This window comes from Gracilinanus agilis, chromosome 2 (genome assembly GCF_016433145.1).
Source record: "Gracilinanus agilis isolate LMUSP501 chromosome 2, AgileGrace, whole genome shotgun sequence".
In the NCBI taxonomy this organism is placed as follows: Eukaryota; Metazoa; Chordata; class Mammalia; order Didelphimorphia; family Didelphidae; genus Gracilinanus; species Gracilinanus agilis.
Genome location: NC_058131.1, coordinates 102,157,430 through 102,169,187, shown reverse-complemented (window position 1 = coordinate 102,169,187; position 11,758 = coordinate 102,157,430). Strand labels below are relative to the sequence as shown.

General features: G+C 36.6%; 1 pseudogene; it reads left to right on the top strand.

Moving 5' to 3' along the window:
• Positions 1 to 10,079: 10,079 nt before the first annotated feature.
• Positions 10,080 to 11,235, top strand: LOC123233334 (annotated as a pseudogene).
• Positions 11,236 to 11,758: the final 523 nt, after the last annotated feature.

The following is an 11,758-nucleotide window of genomic DNA, read 5'->3' as shown; positions in this document are numbered from 1 at the left end:
GGAGCAGAGTTTATTATATATCATCTAAATTTTTAAAAAGCAGGTATAGCAATCATGGAACCAAAAAAGCTAAAGTAGAAATCAATCTGATTAAAAGAGGTAAGGAAGGAAATTTAATTTTGCTTAAGGGTAATACAAACAATGAAGCAATATCATTACTAATCATTTATGTACCATATGGTATAGCATCTAGATTTCCAAAGGAAAAATTAAAGAAACTCAAGCAGAAAATAGATAGTAAGACTGTACTAATGAAGGAATCTCAATTTTCCCTTTTCAGAACTTGTGGTATTGGAAATTTGGGAGTCCTTGAACTAATTTTGAGGTCCCTGATCGAAACTTCCTGTGGACATTTAGGACTCTTTCAAACTACATTTCCCAAGAGTAAACTGGCTTCCTCTCTTGCTTAATCACAAGAATAGGAAGCATAATAATGAAAACAGAAGAATAAATAGTGAGAGGTTGGATTTGTACTTCCTCTTTTCTGCCTTTGGAGTAGAGCCAGGAGGAGAGTAGGAGAAAACAGAGTCAACTTTTAAAATGACTCTTAGCATGGCATGTGGTTTCATTTTTCTAATGACTACCAATAAATACTTTAAAACTGTAATATTTTTAAATCTATCTTTTTATACCAATTTTATTTCTTACATTAATGGCAACCAGAGTTTGGAAATTGGATCCTCAATTTTTCAGCTAGCCTAACAACACATGCTATTTCTGTCATGATTTTTTACCCTGCCCCTACAGTCTGAACTCTGAGAGCATTCCAAACCCTCTCTGGAGCTATGAACCTGCTCTTGCTAATTTTGTGCTTTCATTTTTGACCACCTTGCTCAGTTATGAGTGACTTTTTGAAAGGGGAAAGTCATTTTCCCAGCAGCCTATTCCTGACTCCCAGTTCTTACATTCCCCTTGGCCTCGGATACAGCCTATGCCAGCAGATACCAGGCCTGCCTGCCCCTCCTTGGGGTAGGGGGGTTCAGGCTCAGCCAGCTGGCTGAGAGAAAGTGGTTTCTGAACTTCCAGATCCTCAACTGAGGTCTGATGACCCCTCAATGGAAGCTCTGCCCAAATGCTGATCCCAGATCCTAGCTGTTCCCAATTCTGACTCCCCCCATCCCCTCAGATGCTAGACACCTGACCCCTGCCTGAGTTCCACCTACTGCTAATGCTTCTGCTTGAGGACTATGGCCATTGCTGCTGCTGCTTGAGACTTGGGAAGTATAGAGATTCTGCTCTATAACCAGAGACTTATCTGAGTGGCCTAGGGTGGTCAATGGACATAAAAATGAAACAGATTGGAAGCATAGCTTGTTATCTCAAAGTGCTCCAAGGTACAATGGAGTCACCAGTTTATTATATAGAAAGTTAAAGATCCCCTTCCCTGAAAAGCCCAAGAAAGTTTCCCACAATTACACAGAGCAGTATTTTTACTAGTCAAAACAAAAGCCCTAGAAGCTTCCAGGTGTAGATAAAACCTATGCTAAACTACCAACTATATGTGTTATCATTAAGTGAAGTCTGGGACATTTTGTTAGGCCAGAAAGCCCCTGAATTTCTCAATCATGATGGTATTAAACAATATTTTTGAGCCTCATTATTTTACTTTAATTCTGGGCAAAATGCCCCTGCTAAGGGTTTGACTTTGGCTGTATCAGGGAGCTGCATTTTTGGCCAAAAGGGAACAGTGTTAACCCTCCTCCTGCTGGATTACTGAGAGCCCAAAGCTTTTTCAATAAGACTATATTGCTTTTTAAAGAAAGGTATGAATTATGAAAGGAATTAAAAGAGGAATCTCAGATTTTTATCTTAGATAACCCATTCCAGTCTTGTACCTGACTGTAGGGAGAAAAGGTCAATACATGGCCCTGCCAGTCTGTATTGATGGTTTGATTGGGTCCAGATAAAAATATCTACTTGACATCCCAGTTTCTCTTAATGGCTTCCCAAGGGGAAGTATAAGACTCCTTTCTCATTGTGCACACCTCAGAAATTCCTAGGTTTGTTCCCTCCTAGAAATTAATGACTTTTCAGGGAGGAGAGTTTCTGTGCCCATGAGTCCCTCCACGTGTTTTTTTCCCAAACTAATCTAGCCACTAGTCTACCCCCCCCACCATGAGCCTCTCCACATGGGTTCTAGTCCTTATCCCAGTAGGCTTCCATGTTGTTTTAAAAGGTAGAGAAGACAAATAGAAATTTCCTACCCAGACTCTATATAGAAAAGCAGGAAGCCAAAATAGCTCTTGTATGCATAATATTTTAATTCTTTATTTTTATTTATTTTCTCATCAGAAGGACCTAGAATTCTTGTTTATATTTTAGAACCTAAAGTTTTTTTTTTTAATCAGATCCTTTTCTAGACTCTGCCCCCACATTTGGATGGAGGCAGTAACAGATTTTGTTAAAAAATATGTCAGCCAAGGTTAAATTATTTTCTATACCTGTTGAATCTGTGACAAGTATACATTTTTTAAACATCATAGCAAGTGGTTATAGAAAACTAATGAGGATTTGTTTGCTATTGCCTTTAAGTGTGATATTGGAAAATTTGAGAAATTTTGATACTTTATTTGAAATACATTATGAATCTGCTATTTTGTAAAAGCCATTTATACTCACAGAAGTTCATGGAAAAGCTTACAAGGAAATGGATCTCATTTTTGGGTGAAAAACCTTTCACTAAATCTAAGCTATATGTTTTTGAATTTTTAAAACATTCTTTTATTATTTTTCCCTTCTATGTGCAATACAGTATTTGAGTTTTTCTCTCATTTTTTACTTAAAAACATTGCATTTTCCTTGAATTTTTAATTTTCTTATTGATTTTTTTTCTTTTTTAATAGAATAATTGATTTTCTTTTTCTCATTTTTTGTACTTAAGGCACATATAATCAATTTTAATCCCTTTTGATTTTACAGTAATATAAGTTTAATATATAAATATATTTGCTATAATATTTATGCATACCCAAAAGTTTTAGACTATTGTAACCTGCCAATTATTGCTAAATATTATGGGACTGTGATTAATGATTCTGTCTGATTTCAGGAGAAGGGAACAAAAGAGCCAGAAGGTCAAGGAGACCACAGAACCCAAATGGGATGGATATGAAGCTGCACAGTACCTAGCAGCACAAGGTCAAGAAAGACCATATCAATCCAAGTAGGATTGACAGAACTTCCTCATGCCAATACTGAAGGACTTGAACCTAGAGACTGTGATTTAGGGTTGTGGCTTTTCTGACATATGTTAGAGGCCAGAATTCCCTGAGCTTCAACCTATTCAGGTACAAAAGATTGGCCATCATCCTGGCCATCATTATCCCTAAGAAGTGCAGGCAAATCAAACCAGGGAAAGACACTTCCCTTGCATACAAATTTGGTCCTTTTATTTCTCTTATAAGTGTGGCAACTTTCTGTAGTCATGGCTAATGAATGGGTAATTGCACAATTGCTTAAATCATTATAATTGGGCCTTGATTCAAGGATCTGTTATAAGTTTATTTTTCCTTACATATTTGCACATAAGATTTTGAATTTTACATATCATTCACAAGTTATTTTTTCTCTTTTATTTGAATTTTTTTGATATTTTTAATTTTTTTACCAATTGATTCACACAACCCCATAACTCAGCCATGTATCTTTAGCTGATCTGGTTATTGGCCTTAACCCTCTTCAGGGGAGAATGTGTTATTAATTCTTCTTGGGGGGGGATATGTATGTTTTATAATCAGAATGTCTGTATTATAATCTATAATATAAGATTTGAATGCTTTTGAGAGTAATTTCAGGGAGGAATGTGTAATTCTCCTCAGAAGGGAATGTATGTTTTATAATCTATAATGAAAAGTTTAAATTTTTTTGAGAGTAATTTTAAGATGAGAAATTTGATATCTCCCCAGAATCCAGACAAGGAACCTGTTTAGAGAAAGCACCATGAAGATGTCTGAAGAACCTACACTGCATCATTAAGATCCGTACTGAGTTGGTTTCTGGGAAGATGGTGGCTTAGAAGGAGCAAATCTTAAAACCTCCTCACCCTTACACACTGAGATAGAAAACAATGCACTTTGGGAAGAAAGAGGACCAAATCTAATAAAGGGACAGAGCAGGGGGAACCCTACTGCTGCATAACTAAAGAGGTATGCAAAGAAAAAGGCTTCAATTCTTGAAATTTTGGGTCTGAGGGCATAGTCCAGGATCCCAGGACTCCTCCCCCACATGCTGTGTGGAGTTCCCAGCAGCCCAGGAAATCTCAGGGCCAGTGGGCACACAGGTTGCGAGAGAGGGCCTTGCTGGCACAGGATTCAGGGAGTTAAACACAGCCATTGGAGAGGTGACTGGAGGTGAAAACCAGGGAAACACAGAAAAAATGCCCAGAAGATGGTGGCTTAGTGAGAGTCAAACCCCAGACCTAAGACAGCTTGGCTTCCTCATACCAAGAGAGAGAATGCAGGGCTTCAAGAGGAAAGAAAACCAGATCAAAAACAGTAGATAGCACAGGGGGACCCCACTGCTGGAGAGCTCAGTTCAGTAAAAATGCTCCTTCTTGTCCCTCCACGTTTTTTTGTCTGTTTGTTTGTTTTTCTCTCCCATAGAGGTCTTAGCCTCAGAGCAGATAAAGTAGTAAGATTAATCCAATTAATAGAGAATTAATCCTAACAATTGGACAGACAAAAAGTCTTCAGAAGAAAGAGAAAGTAACTACAAACTTCCATTGCCAGCTGAAGGAAGATCTTTCACCAAAGATCATTAAATACATCTCCTCAAACTAGCAGAACAAGTAAGGGAAAAAACATGAGTAAGCAACAGAAAAAGAGAAAAGAAATGACAATTGACAACTTCTAAGGGAGCAAATGAAACAGAAATAGAAGAAGAGGAAGTAGTTCCAGCAAACTGGACACAGGCTTTGGAAGATCTCAAAATTCAATTAATTCAAAAATTTAAAACTCAATTAACTCAAGAACTTCAGGAACTCAAAGCAATCAAGAGAGGCTGAAGACAATTTGAAAAAAGGAAAGACATGAACTAAAACAAGAAAATAAAGTATTAAAAGCCAGAATTGGCCAACTTGAAAATGAAGCAAAGAAGGCAAAAGATGATCTACAAAGAAAATCAGACCAGAAAGAGAAGGATGATCAAAAATCCAGGGATGAAATTCAGTCTTTAAAAAACAGAACTGAACAACTAGAAGCAAATGACTTCACAAGGCAACAAGAATATATTAAACAAAATTTAAAAAATGAAAAATTTGAGGAGAATATGAAACATCTCATTGATTCAACCAAAGATCTGGAGAAGAGAGCTAGAAGAGACAATTTAAGAATTACTAATTTACTAGAACATCAGATAAAAGAAAAGTGTAGTAGCATTTTATAAGAAATTATCAGAGAAAATTGCCCAGAAATTCTTGAACAAGAGGGAAAAGTGGAAATTGACAGAATCCACAGATCACCTCCTACATTTAATCCACAACTGACAACTTCTAGGAATATTATAGCCAATTAGACCAAGGAAAAAAATATTACAGGCTACTAAAAAGAAGTCATTCAGATGTCAGGGAACCACAGTTAGGATAACACAGGATCTGGCTACATCTACATTGAAGGACAGGAAGGCATGGAACACAATATTTTCCAGAAAGCAAGAAAACTGGGTCTACAACCAAGAATCAACTATCTAGCAAGACTAACTATATTATTGCAGGGGAAAGTAAGGTCATTCATAAAATTGAGGACTTACAAACATTCATCAAGAAAAAAAAAACTCAACTTAAACAAAGAGTTTACTGCCCAAACCCAGAACTCAAGAGAATCAATATAAGGTAAGTAAGACAATGGGGGAAGAAGAAAAAAATTATTCACAACAAGTTCAATCAATTTATATCGCAAGAAGAAAAGAAGGTATTGGCAAGTTTTAAAAATTATTATAACCAACAGGGTAACTAGAAGAAGTTTACATAGAGGGAACAGAGACAAACTGTATAGGATGAAACGTCAAGCGATATATATATATATATGTATATNAGCTCTTTCTTTGGATTGAAACCTTGCATATATTCTGCAGCTTTCCTCTTTAAAAGTATTAGCTTAATTATTTCTTTTAATCTCCCTAACCTCCCTTATTCCCCATCTTCATTTTTCCTTCCCTGTGTGAATTTCTGTGAGGGTTTTGAAAGGAGGGTAGTTCAGAGTGTTAGTTCTAAACTTGATAGTTTTAAATAGTCAAGTAGGGCTTACTCTTGTTACAAATTATCTATTGAATCATTGTATCCAACTTTCCTAACCCCTTTGATTACAAAACCACTTGAGAGCTGACAAGGCAGGTCCTTTCTCAGTTTCACGTTCCTGTCTCCCTCCTCCACCTGAAGCTTTCTCTAGACAGCTGTTAGGGTTACTTTGTATCCTCTAACCTTTCCAATCAACCCTTAAATTAATAAACCCAGTTTGTCTTTTAATCAAAAACTTTGGCTACTTCATTAGTTGATTGATAAGAGAGGGAGAAGGGAAGAAAGGAATCATATAGTCTCTGAGTCGTGAAGGGAGTTGGAGGTGTCCATTTTGAAGGAAGTGCAATCTTATACTTCCTCTGAACTGTTCCTTTGTAAACCTGAGAAACTGACTAGCAGCCCTCTAGTCAGTTTCAAGCCATTCTTGGCTAGCCCTAACCTTTGTCTGTAGAAGTGCCCTTCCTACTTGAAGGCTGGGTCTGTTTCCTTTTAGTATCTCTGTCTCAAATTCTGTGTCCCAGTCAGTCTCTCCCTGACTGTAGCTGTTTGCCCAAAGTATCTCATCCTCTCCCTTGCAAACCTTTATACCTCCTTGTTTATATTTCCTAAACTTGGTCATTCCCTCACTTCTCCTATCACCTCAATTTACCACCGTCACCATTGTACCTTCCTTATCCACTTTACTGCCTTAGGGATTCACAAAACCCTATCCACAGTGTCTTCTCCCTATTCACATCTACCTTTAGTTCCTTGTCTGCCTTATTCTCTATTACAACCCTACCTTCAGCCTATTCCCTTAAGTACCTCCAGTCCTTGGTCCCATATCACCCCATTACCTCAGTATCTTATTACATCCCTGCTATATTCAATTATTACATCCAGCTACTACTTCGAGCCTAATCCTCTTATTACACTGCTAAAATTCCTTATTACAGGAAGGAGTAAAATCTTTTGGGATTTAAATTAGAAAAAGAAAGCACGGGTGGCTATCATGATCTCTGACAGAGCCAAAGTAAATATAGATAAGGTTAAAAGAAATAGTACAAACAATAAAGAAATATCAATACTCGATATGTATGCACCAAACAGTATAGTTTCCAAATTTCTAAAGGAGAAGCTAGTAGAGCTTAAGGAGGAAATAGATAGCAAAACCATACTAGTGGGGGACCTCAACCTTCCCCTATCAGATCTAGATAAATCAAACCAAAAAATAAATAAGAAAGAGATAAGAAAGGTGAATGAAACCCTAGAAAAATTAGAGTTAATATATGGAGAAAAATAAATAGGGATAAAAAGGAATACACCTTCTTTTCAGCAGCACATGGAACATTCACAAAGATAGACCATGTAATATGGAACTTATTTAGTGTCATACCTATCAAACTACCAAAAAACTTTTTTACTGAATTAGAAAAAAAATAAAAACTATAACAGAGTTTATTTGGAAGAAGAAAAGATCAAGAATATCAAAGGAAATAATGAAAAAAAGTGAAAGAAGGTGGCCTAACAGTACCAGATAGTAAGCTACACTATAAAGGAGCAGTCTTCAAAATAATATGGAACTGTCTAAGAGAGAGAAAGGAGGATCAGTGGAATATACTTGGGGTAAGTGACGTCAGCAAAACAGTGTCTGATAAACACAAAGAGCCCAACTTTTGGGACAAAAATCCACTATTTGACAAAAACTGCTGGGAAAATTGGAAAACAATATGGGAGAGATTAGGTTTAGATCAACATCTCACACCCTACACAAAGATAAATTCAGAATGGGTGAAAGACTTGAATATAAAGAAGGAAACTGTAAATAAATTAGTTGAACACAGAATAGTATAATTGTTGGATGTCTGGGGAAGGAAAGATTTTAAAACCAAGCAAGAGTTAGAAAAAATTACAAAATGTACAAAAAATAATTTTAATTACATTAAATTAAAAGTGTTTTGTACAAACAAATACAATGCAACCAAAATCAGAAGGGAAACAACAAACTGGGAAAAAATCTTTATAACAAAAATTTCTGACAGAGGTCTAATTCCTAAAATATACAAGAAGCTAAATTAATTGTATAAAAAATCAAGCCATTCCCCAATTGATCAATGGGCATGGGACATGAATAGGCAATTTTCAGATAAAGAAATCAAAAGTATCAATAAGCACATGAGAAAGTGTTCTAAATCTCTAATAATTGGAGAAATACAAATTGAAACACACCTCTGAGGTATCACCTCATACCTAGAAGATTGGCTAAAATGATAGCAGGGGAAAGTAATGAATATTGGAGGGGATGTGGCAAAATTGGGACATTAATGCACTGCTGGTGGAGTTGTGAACTGATCCAACCATTCTGGATGGCAATTTGGAACTATACCCAAAGAGCCCTAAAAGAATGCCTGCCCTTTGATCCAGCCATACCATTGTCGGGATTCTACACCAAAGAGATTATAGATAAACAGACTTGTACAAAAATATTTATAACTGTGCTCTTTGTGCTGGCAAAAAACTGGAAAGCAATGCTATGCCCTTCAATTGGGGAATGGCTGAACAATTTGTGGTATATGCTGGTGATGGAATACTATTGTGCTCAAAGGAATAATAAACTGGAGGAATTCCATTTGAACTGGAAATACTTCCTGGAATTGATGCAGAGTAAAAGGAGCAGAGCCAGAAGAACATTGTACACAGAGGCTGATAAACTGTGGTACAATCAAACATAACAGACTTCTGTACTAGCAGCAATGCAATGACCCAAGACAATTCTGAGGGATTTAGGGGAAAGAACACTACCCACATTCAGAGGAACAAGAAAATAAATGAGAAAGAAGTAATAGAAGTGAATGAAATGTTAGAAAAATTATAGTTAATAAATATCTGGAGAAAACTGAACAGGGATTGCGAAGATGGGATTAACTTTCTCCTTCCCACTTTTAGATTTAATTACCAGAATCATATACACCCCACTTATCCTTAAGTATGGGGAGGTCTGGGACCCATGTGTGCTATAATAAGTGAGAAATCAAAACCCAATGTCTGCCCCCTGGGCAGTTCTAAGCAAAGCTAAATCTATAATTAGTTCACTAAAGTGGAAGGAAGGCATAGGAAGTGATGAAAGGAATGGTCCTTAAAAGGGGGGAAATTTTCCTGTGAGAGGTCTTTTGCCTCATTTTGCCTTATTTCCTTACTTTCACTCTTCCTCCTTTTGTAAATAAACTACCATAAAAAATCATCCTTGCTTTTGTAATATATTTTCAGAGACCATATTTTTATACACTTAGTACAACCTTTAATTTTTAATACTTGTAGTTTCAAAATGAATATACCTTCCTCTCAACAGTACATGACACATATACAAAGATTAACCATGTACTAAGGCATAGAAATATTGCAAACAAATGTAGAAAAGCAGAAATAATAAATGCAACTTTTTTCACATTATAATGCAAATTTAAAATTAATTAATTAGAAACTAAAGTAATCTAATTCTTCAAATCTTGAGGGTGAAAATACAGATCATAGAGGGGAGTGAGAGTGGGTAACAGTGACAGCCTGGGGGTCGGACCAAGAAAAGAGGGATGACTGGCCTTGGTATCCACTCTGCTCCTGGGACCACATCATCCCTCTCCCCAGACCCCAGCCCCCTGTGGCCACCTTATTCTGGAGGGTAAGGACACCTTCTGACCCTACACATGATTCACAGTGTTTGTATCCAGATTTAAAAAGCAGTTCCACAAGGCTAGTCAGCTCTTCCAGAGCTGCAAAACTGAACTATGAACTTGTGAGAGAACTCAACTCTTCTCCCACCCCCAGCACTTGATGTGTTCTATCCTGTTCTGGCTGACTTGACCACAGCATCATGGAAACACACTGTGCTACAATAGCACTCAACCAGAAAACTGAGAAAATAGATGTAACCCACAGAGCATTTATAGAATTTTTCTCAAAATACATGGAATGTCTTCAGCCAAATCCAGCATATGAATGAAGCTAGGAGTGATGCAGACTGTGTCCAAGATCACAGGGCAGTTGAAAAACCAAGCATACCCACATTCTGAAGGGATACTAGGAGACTATATGCTGTGTTATATGTCAGAACATGGAGAGGAATTCTTGTTTGGTGAAGCATTGTTGGATTGTGGTGAAACAATGAAATTGATAAACGATATAAAAGAAGATCTTGATATCAATGTGAAACAAAACTTTTTAGATCCATTTCATTTATTAGAAGACAGAGAACTAAGAGAGATTGAGCATAACCTGAGAAAGCTGTAAGGCCGTAGTTTGGACTATGATTATATAAAAAGACATTTTACTTCCATTATACAAGCTGAAAAATTATAAAGAGCAGGAGGAAAATTTGAACAGTCAAAGAAGTTCTTTAGAACCAGCATGATTAATTTTTTAGAAAATTATATAGAGCAAGTTAACCAGTTGTCAGTATTTATAGAAGCCCTGTTACACAAACAGAACACAGACATTTTGGAGGAACTATACAGGAAATTACATCACCGAATATGTATATCACCTTATAACATACTTCATCCAAGACTTATAAGGTTGAAGATAATGATGGAGTTGAATTTAGCTCTTCAGAAAATTCAGGTCCTTTAATTTCCAACATTGTCCCATGCTGTTGTGGTCTCTATGATTTTGTTGTCAATCATGAAGAAGAACGTGGACTTAAAGAAGAGGACATCATTACAATAACCAGTCAAGTAGATGAAAACTGGTATGCAATAATACTCCAGGGAAGTGATTGGAAAACTATTCCTCCCGGGCCAGATGCAGGCCATAGTTTGCCCATCAATACATTAAGCAATTCCCTAATCACTACATTTGGATGTAGGGGCATAATGATTAGGGAATTGCTTAAAGCAGTGATGGGCAAACTATGGCCTGGATCTGGCCCACAGGGAATAGTTTGTCCATCACTGTTCCAGGGGAAATATGGATGCTTCCCCATTACCTATGTTGATGTGTTAGTGTTGTTGCGTTTGCATTTGTCTTATTAGATTGGTCACTCCAGTTGTGGACCTCAGTTTGTGGCTAAAATGAATTCATACAAGTGTTCTCTCAGTGTGGCATTCTGTGAAAGCCCTGTTATATTTGACTGGCTAAATGGCTTTTGTATGTGTGTTCTCTTTTTAGTGTATTTTGCATTTCATTTGTATAAATATTTTACCCTTTCGGGCATTTGGAAGTGCAATTTTCTTTCCTTGCTTTGTCTCTTCAATGTCTCTGGTTAAATATGTATGGATCCTATAGTGAAAAAAAAATTACATCCATTACAAAAACTCTTTGCTGGTTTTCATTATCCATTAGCTCCAAGGACTTTTAAAAACACAAAACATGAAACTAAAAATCAAGGGTCTCCAAGTTCCTGAGATCACTGAGTCATTCAACATAGTATAACTTACATGTTAGCAGTCTAATAAATATTGCTCATTCTATGTAGAAAACAAACAAACAAAAAAACAAAAACAAAACCACCAAATCATAAACCATTATGGATTTCATTAAAGAGAATGACAATGA